At 43.1% G+C, this 8,907-nt stretch overlaps 1 non-coding gene across 1 annotated transcript; it reads left to right on the top strand.

Annotated features, from left to right (window-relative positions):
* The first annotated feature begins 1,088 nt into the window (after positions 1-1,088).
* LOC144700373 (small nucleolar RNA R71) lies at positions 1,089-1,197 on the top strand. Its single transcript, XR_013580740.1, has one exon. It is a non-coding gene; the product is annotated as a small nucleolar RNA R71 (small nucleolar RNA).
* The last annotated feature ends 7,710 nt before the right edge of the window (positions 1,198-8,907 follow it).

The following is an 8,907-nucleotide window of genomic DNA, read 5'->3' as shown; positions in this document are numbered from 1 at the left end:
TGGGCTCGCGAGGGCGCGCGCGCGGCGGGCGCGCGCGTCGGCGCGGCGCGCGCGCGGCGCAGCGGCGCGCGGCGGCGCGGCGGCGGCGGCGGCGGCGCGTGGCGGCTGCGCGGCGGCGGTGGCGGCGGCTGCCCTCCTCTTTCCTCTCCCCTTCTCCTCTTCCTCCTCTTCTTCTTCCTTCTCCTCTTCTTCTTCTTTCTTCTATTCTTCTCCACGACCTGACCCTTCTTCTCAAAATACCATTCTTCAAAATTTAGGTCAAGTAAGGAAGCGCCCACCTCTTCCTTATATATGGGTGAAGATAGGCCCTTCCTTAAGTCCAAAAACAACAAAACAAACAAGGAAAGGAAAGGAAATAATGAAAACGGGCTTGTCAGGCCCAACATAAAGAGGGGGGGGGGTGAAAGAGTTCCTCATATGGAGCCTTCCCCGCTACACGACAACACGATAAAACCGAAAAGCTATAGAATAAGGTAACCGAAGGTGTCGGTGTGCTCCGGTGGTCGGCGTCCGCGTCATGCCGAGTAACGGAATGCGGAATCCCGTGTTGCTGCGGCGGCTCGCCGTGGTGGCTGGACTCGTCTCGGTGGCGAGCTGGGTAGTGCCGGCTCCTTGGGTGCTGGGTCGGGGAAGTCCTGCTGCTCCTCTGCTGCTGGCTCGATGACGTCCGGTGGTGACGCGCCATCACCTTCACCTCTTCTTCCATGGCTTGGCAGGCCCCATCTTCATGTTCCCTACTGAAGCAGAGAGAGCAGATCTTAGCTTTAATGATAGGAGAGTTACCTAAAAAGACATTCTTCGAGGTGGAGGTGAGCTCCTCCAATTTCTGGTTAGTCTCCCTTAGGCCCGCTTGTAGCTCTCCCTCCTTGGCGTTAACCTGCAGAACTCCTGCTCTTTTTGGCTGCAGGTTTCTCCCATTCTGATTGGCTCCAATCTCCTGAAAGTCAGTTTCTGCAACTCTCTCCAAAATATCGAAAACCTCATCCTCGTATGCGGTGTAAAACGTTCCACTCGTAGCGAGATTTACTTTGTTTTTCATAAAATCAGAGAGAGATTCATAAAATATTTGGGCTAGTTGACATTGCTCAATGCCATGGTGAGGACATTTCCTCAACAAATCATTGAATCTCTCCCATGACTCACTAAAGGCTTCTCCGTCATGAGGATGGAAATTGTGAATTTCTCTTCTATAAAAATTGCTTGGAGAGAGGGTAAAATTTCTGCAGAAATTTTCCTTGCATCTCTTCCCAAGAATTAAAAGTGATTCCTAGATTACGATACCATGCAAACGCTTTATCTTTAAGAGTTAGAGGAAAATATTTGATTTTTAACATCTCCGTAGATATTCCAGGAACATTTTGAGAAGAGCATCTAATATGAAAATCATCAAGGAATTCTAACGGATTCTGTGCAGGTAATCCGTTAAATTCAGGTAGAGAATTGATCAATGCATTATCGTATCGAAACAAGATACCTTCACCGATGTTCAGGTTTACATCGGTTTGTCGTAAGCTTCCGGATGGTGTAGACCTATCCAACATAGTTCTTCTCCTCTCATTCTGCTGATGTATCTCTTCAGCCTTATTTCTCTGCTGAATTTCTGGTTCTGTGACTGTAGAATCCGGGGTGGCCTCCCTACTAATTTTTTCTGCAGACTTCTCACCAGCTCTTGAGCGTGTTAGTACCATAAATCTTCAGCAAAATGTTAGCAGACGATGAGCAGAGGATTTTAAAGTCCTTCAGCTTAAGAAGATAATAAAGAATGACTGTAGATTCAGAAAAACAAAAATTCCTACTGTAATACCGTGCTCCCCGGCAACGGCGCCAGTTGATGAGCTCAATTTTAGGGTGTTTTTTACTGGTTATTTATCAGTTGAATTCGTGTGAGGATTGAGCTTATGCAATGAAATTTATAACCTCACAGCCTTTGGCAAGCAAGGGTCGATCCACAGGAAGCAAAGAAAACAGCGGAAAATTCTTTTCTATTAAATCAGTCTATTCAGTTCTCTAATTCCAAGTGTTAATCTCTGTAGAAATTTTCTTCAGAATAAGTTGCAGAGAATTCCTTAAAAGTATGGATTCAGCTAATTCTTCAGTCAAATTATCTTCAGTTAAGTTTTATGGAGATATCTTGGCAAACTCAATTGAGCAGAACCGTTAGCAGAGAAATTTTCTTTGTTGACGGTTCGCTTATGCCCTGTGAGGCAATTGAGCAAACACCCTGCGGGTGTTTGTGCACGCCAACGCTTGCGCTGGCGAGCCTGCGCTGCGACGCTGCCGCTGGCGAGCCTGCTCGCGCTGCTGCGCTGCGCGGCGAGCTCGCGTGGCGAGCCTGCTCGCGGTGCTGATTCGCGGCGAGCTTGCTCGCTGCTTGATTGCTGGCAACCTAGGCTGAGGCCTGGGTTGCTAGCAGTTGGAAGTTCTGCAGGAAGGAGTTCACGATCGGATGCGAGAACAATGAAATTTTTGCTAGACAGAATGGAAAACGATTCAATCAACTATGGATTCAAATCAAACGTAACCAAAGGAACAACAGAAATTGGAAATGCTGAAGACACAGCTTGTGACCTTCAGCCCAACCCTGATTGTCTTAGAAGGGAGAAGAAGATTGTACCAAAACCGAAACGCTCACGCCTCCTTGTGTCACTCCTTCCGGGCAAGGCGACGATCGTCGTGCTCCAGCTACTCCTCGGCTTGCTTCTCTCCCAGCTCCAATGCTCATCAGCCTTGGAGGGTCTGCAGAAATCCTTTCTCTCCAAGCCCTAGCTTCCTTGAGAGAAATTCTGGACAACCTAAAATCAACTCTCAAGAGAGTATTTATAGGTTTCTCTTAAGTCATGCCCAGGGGCATTTTCGTAATTTCTGCTTCTTTGAATTTTTGCCCGCTCCTCTTGATCCTCGTCTCTTTCCTTGATCTTCTTAACCTGTCTCTGAATGTTTACTAACCATAAAATGTTAAATATATTCCACTTGATTCAAAGGATCAAGTGGGGTTAGTGATTTTATAAAATGATGCATATGCATGATATTAGCATGAATTAACATTATAATTTTGATGAATGAAAACTAAAAAGTTTAATTATTTGATGACATATTTGAGAGTCATCATCTTACCTGCCTGGTACGAGTCGGGTTCTCCCGACGCGTTTGAGCATTACAGCGGGGCTTACCCGTTCGGGGACGTACTCGACCTCGACCCCCTCGGACGAGGCTCAGAAGGTCCGTCTGACCCCCCTCAAAGGGAACCCGTCAACTCTCTGAACGGCATCCACCACTGCCGGCGCACACGCATTTACACATAGGACTTTCGCATTGCATGTCATCATTATTATCTGTCTGTTAGCATTCTCGGATGACACCGATACCGCCGTTGAGTGAGATCCTGATTCGATACCAAGCCACTACCCTCGGTGTCGACCAGACGACGTCCGGCATCAACTACTTTCTCAGAATGTTGGAGATAATGATTCAAGTAAATATTGGGATTATGTATTGTAGATATGGCAATCTTGACATATGAAGAGGCTATTTTAAGTCTGACAATGTGCAAGAACATATGGATTCTGAAATTGAAATAGTATACAAATTTGCATAATCTTTATTCCACTTAAGCGTACGGTACTTGTATGGTTTGAGTGGATCTTTCAATATACATTGGAGCTTATAAACAAGTTAAAAATATTAAAGGTGAATTTTGTGGAGGAATGTATGCCACTAGCACATGTGTTATTTTGCCTTGGCTGATGGCATCATAAAGTAACATAATTCAATTTTTTGTATAATATATTCATAGATATCATCATGAGCATCACAAGTGTATTATAACGAGTATCTTGTACTGATGAACATGGAACATGATAAAGAACTCCATGAAATACTTATATAATTTTCTTTTAAACTGTTGTTATAATTCATTTTTCTACCTTCAGCATGTGAATCATTAATCTTAAAATTTTGATGGAAATATATGTGGCCGGAAATCCAATTACATATCCCATTGCTAGTTCCGTGTATTTATTGTAGTGCGAAGGTGATGATTATGATGAAGTCCATGACTATATGATGAAACTTAGTGAATTATGATTATGTTGTAATACAGAGATCACTAGTTCTTAAGCATGTGTTATAAATATTCATTTTTGAAGGATATTCAAGAAGGACATTGAAATATCTGGATGGAACAGCACAATCTACCCTTACTCATGTGACGAGTATGGCTTGTCTTGTAGCAATTAGTGTGAAAATAGTAAGGATGGAACATGGGTGCTATTTAGTGGAAATAGTTCATTGCATTGATCTATATGAATCCCTGAATGGTGTTATACTAAACTGTAAGTTAGATTGATTCACATTACAGCTATGTATGTGGTTCCTTAGACTTGATACATCAAAGACGCAATGTGGACACACAATTGTACTTTGAGTATGACTTGCAAGTATCTAATCATTGGATTATAAACAGTCATAGTTGGGTGTATGATAAAACCCTAAATTCGGTCTTTATTTCATGCTACTAGCACAATTTTATGCATTTAAAGAGCTTAAAATGGGGTTGTTATCATGTATTTACATAAAAATACTGTTTTTAATGATTTCTGATTTTCCCCTAATTTTCTGTGATTTCTATGAATTTGAGCGTGAAATAATTATTTTTTAATGAATATGGCTAGTTTAATATTTAATTTCGAGATTTATTAGTATGGGGATGAATCAATGAATTTTCTATAATTTTCTAGAATTTTTAGCATGTTATTGGATTTTCTGAGATTTATTTGAGGAATAAATACATTTTTATTAAGAAAAAAGATATATTTATAAGGAAAAAATGAGTATTATGATAATTTTCAAACTTTGAAGGGCTTTTCATAAATTTTGTTGCAATGATACCCCCAAAACAGCTCTCGGTCATGGTTGTAGGCGTAAAGATGTCATTTAAATTTTTCTAGGGTTTTATTGCAAATGATTTAATATTTGTTCTAATGTTTTAGGAAAAAAACCAGTGGAGAGAGAGTGCACAAAGGGCATATACACAATTACCTGTGGGCGGCGTCATACAAAATTCAAGCTTTTAGGAAGGATCTTTTTACAAAAATGCAGGGAAGTTTTCGGCCAATCGACGTGGCCTTATCATGGCCGTCAGATGAGAATCTGACAGTGCTTGATGAGGACCAGCGCTAAGAGTTAAGTTCACCACCCGCACGGTGCGTACAATGCATGTGTACGGGCCATGACGTGGCGAATTAAGAATGGAGAGAGTGAAGAAGAAACACACGCGTATGTGCGTATCAAAAAACATTCAAATCGCGACGTTTGAAAATTTTCTTTGTTTTTATTTTCGCCAAGGGGGTACGTGGCGCAACGAGAACGCACCCGCCTGGAGAAGTTGAAAAGTCGGCGGCCAATCAGAGGATGACACCTCAGCGCGCGGGTTAAAAAATATATAATAAATGGATTTAAGTCCAATGGCTAATATTGGTTTAAATTCATTTTTTCATAACTTTTGATCCAGAAGTTCGATTGAGATGAATTTTTTATGGATTTTCTCGTATTGATCGCGTCTTTCAATCTTATGGTTGGATCATTGAGATCAAGCCTACATTGAAAGATTAAAAATAAATACTAATTAGGGGTAAAAGGGTAATTATTACCATTTTACATAGGTATAAAAGCCGAATTTCGAGAGGAGGGGGTCATTCTTAATGGTACTCTATCAGAGCTGCAAGACAGAGGGGAGCCCCAGCCTGGATCAACCTGTTTGGTACCTTTCCCTTCATTGTATTTGAATTATTGGTGCATTTTTTATGAAATTAGTTCAATTTCTTGATTGTTCTTCTTGATTCTGGTCTGAACCTCTAAATCGCTTGGCTTGAGCGGCATGTACAAGCCCTGATTAGGATTGAGAGGAGTCATTGAGAGATTTAACTAGGTATTCAAGTGCCTTTCAAAAGAAAACTATAATTAAATTTATAAACTCTAGGGTATTAAAATTTCTTTTTTTCATTATTATCTAATACAGTAGCTAGTTCTGAATTATCAAACCTACAAAACCAACCAACCAAATCAAAATATTCTTCTTAACCCTCTAATTGAATTATTTGATCCTTTCATTTGGATCAATTAATTCACCAAAGAGCTCCTTACTTCTTCTACTCTTCCCATCTCTTCTACCTCCTCTCTAAATTCCTTGTCTAATTAGGTTGATTTGATCTTCATTGAAAAGCAAATTGATCCTAATTAGGTTGAGTTATCAAAAAATCATCAAATTGGACTCCTTACTAGCCTCCTTGGATGATACCTCTACTTGTCATTGTACATCTTAAGCGAGGTTTTATAAATTTTATTCTATAAGCTAAAATTGACAACGACAAGGGTTTAAAATTGCATAAATTTACCCTTATTTTTGGCTTATCAGTGTGTAAAATATTTCATGAAGTCTACTGAGTGGTCAAGATGGGATCCCCTCCTTCTAAGGTAATGCAATGAAGTCCTTGGTTGAGACAACGGAATATAGGAGAAGAGTTCCCCAATGATTTTTCAATGCATCAAACTAACTCGGATGACTAGTTAGGGTTTGATAGGGTACCATACCCCAAGTCATCCTAGGAGCACCAAGTGGATGAGGACCATACATACATGATAACTGGTGATGGATAGGTTCTATAAGGGATCCAATCCACACTCCTTTGTGTATTCTAAAGCACAACGTGTAGCTTGGCACCCGAGGGACTTGAGACTCGACCTATCAGTTGAGTTTAAATTGATCTGACATTAATTAATATGTATTATGTGATAGTTAATCAACTTGGAAGGTCAATAAAGTTTATTTGGCCATTAGAGTCATTAACTTGACTGATAAATGGGTTTAGAGGGTCACACACAAATGGTCTTTGGACATCACAAGGTATACTTAAACTTTTGGTGTTTTGTGAGAGCTACCCCCTTAATATAAATGCAGGCCAAAATTGTTCAGGGCTCTTCTCCTTCTCTTGTCTCCTCTACATTTTTTATGTTATTGTTTATGAGTTTTGGAGGCCTGAATCAGGATAAAGATAATGCATCCTTGCAGGAAAGAGTTGTAACAGAATTGTAATGGAATCAACAAAATATGAAACAAATACTGTGCACGGATCACATCTGTGATTTCTTAGATAATGGAGCGAGACAAGTCAAATTGCTCATATGTGTGACCTCTAGATATATCGACATGGTACTTGTCACGCCGAAGGTGCTCCTAAGCCTTGACGGGCTCCATTCACCCTTGCAGTAAACTATATCCTTTTGAGTGGAGTGGAGGTGTAGGGAAAACGGAGAAGAAGAGGAAGCCCTGTGACAAATGCTGGCTTTGGTGAATTTCACATTGGGCCTTCCCCAATTTATGTTAAGAAGGTATTTTTATTAAGACAAGTATATTTTCTGACATCCAAGAGACTATTTGGTTGTGACGACATCAACACACCATCTTCAGACGCGCCGCCACTGTCATTCGAGACACCTCGCATCCTAACCCATCATCAACGTCAACTAAAGAACCACCATGATGACGACCACATCAATGCACCGACAACGGACGCGCCTCCAATTACGCAGGACATATCCCGCGTCATGACACATCGCCCATGACAATAACACAACGTTTCGTGACTTGACGAGTCGACATGTCGCCTTGTCCTTGACGGTTATTTTATTTCTTATTTTGTCTTTCCTCCAAGGCCTATATGTAGGCCAATGTTGCAAAAGAACACTTAGCAAGTTTATTTCAAGAGTTAGGTTTTTCTCTCCATGGAAGCCTTGCCCTATCTTCCCCTTCCCATTCTGGTCGCAGCCACCGCCAATCACCACCACCGCTGATTGCCACCGTGTGCTGCACCCTTGGCCACCACCTTGCACCTCCGCCGCCTGCACCTAGCACCACAGCCGCCTACTCCCTGTTCCTTGGCCGCTGCCCTACGTCCTGGCTGCCCTGTGCCCTAGGCGCCAGCCCGCACTAGTGCTCGCCCCACACAAGCGCTCGTTCGCACGAGGCCTGCCTGCGCAGGCCACCCGCGCCCTCCGCGGCGTCTGGCCGCCGCCCCACCGCACACCCAACCACTGCGCTTGCACGGCCGCCAGGCGCCAAGACGCCACACTCGCGCGCCGCCACCCGTGCCGCCGCCTGCCTGGCCGTTTGTGCCAACCGCGGCCTGCGCTTGTACCAAGAGAGTCCCTGGCAACCAGCGCGCGACCGCCGTGTCCTCGGATGCCCTCGCGGCCATTGGTCAGCGCGCATGCCGTTTATGTGTCAGGGCGCTGCCCCGCACCCCGCAAGGGGGCGACTCCCCCCTTAACCCCCGTCAACTGACTGCGCAGTTGGATCCGCAACACCCTGTCAAAGCTCATGTCAATCGTCCTGCCAACTGCGCGTCAAGAATTCCCCGCAACCTCTTCACGCACTATTAAGTGCCAAAGTACTCGTACACTCATTGGTGGTGTGTTCTTCGTCCAATATTCCTCGAGTGTTCATCTGCTGCCATCAGATTAGATTTAGATTCTGAGTCTTCTAAGCGAATCGCCCGTTGGAAGTTATTGATTTTGGTGCTTTTGCATCACCACGGTGGTTGTAAGACAGTACTCCCGTCCCCTACAAGGAAAGGGGCTGCACCATCAGTATTTTCACCGGATTTAATTTTCAAACTAGACCGTGTGATTTGTGGTCTGTTTTATCCCATCACCCCTATTTGTCCTAGAATCTAGTTCTCGTATCACTTAGCTCCTTCATATCTAGTCATCCTGCATCACTATTTGCATGTGACCCTCTAGGCCCATGTATTGGTCTTGTTAATGACTTTAGCGGCTTGACGTGAAACAACATGTTGGTATCGACAACCGTTCCAACATCAATTGAGTAAACGTAATGCAAGTGGATGAGGA

Source organism: Wolffia australiana, chromosome 2 (genome assembly GCF_029677425.1).
Source record: "Wolffia australiana isolate 7733 chromosome 2, ASM2967742v1".
NCBI lineage: Eukaryota > Viridiplantae > Streptophyta > Magnoliopsida > Alismatales > Araceae > Wolffia > Wolffia australiana.
The sequence above is the reverse complement of the archived record's forward strand: the minus strand, read 5'-3'. Positions and strand labels throughout refer to the sequence as shown.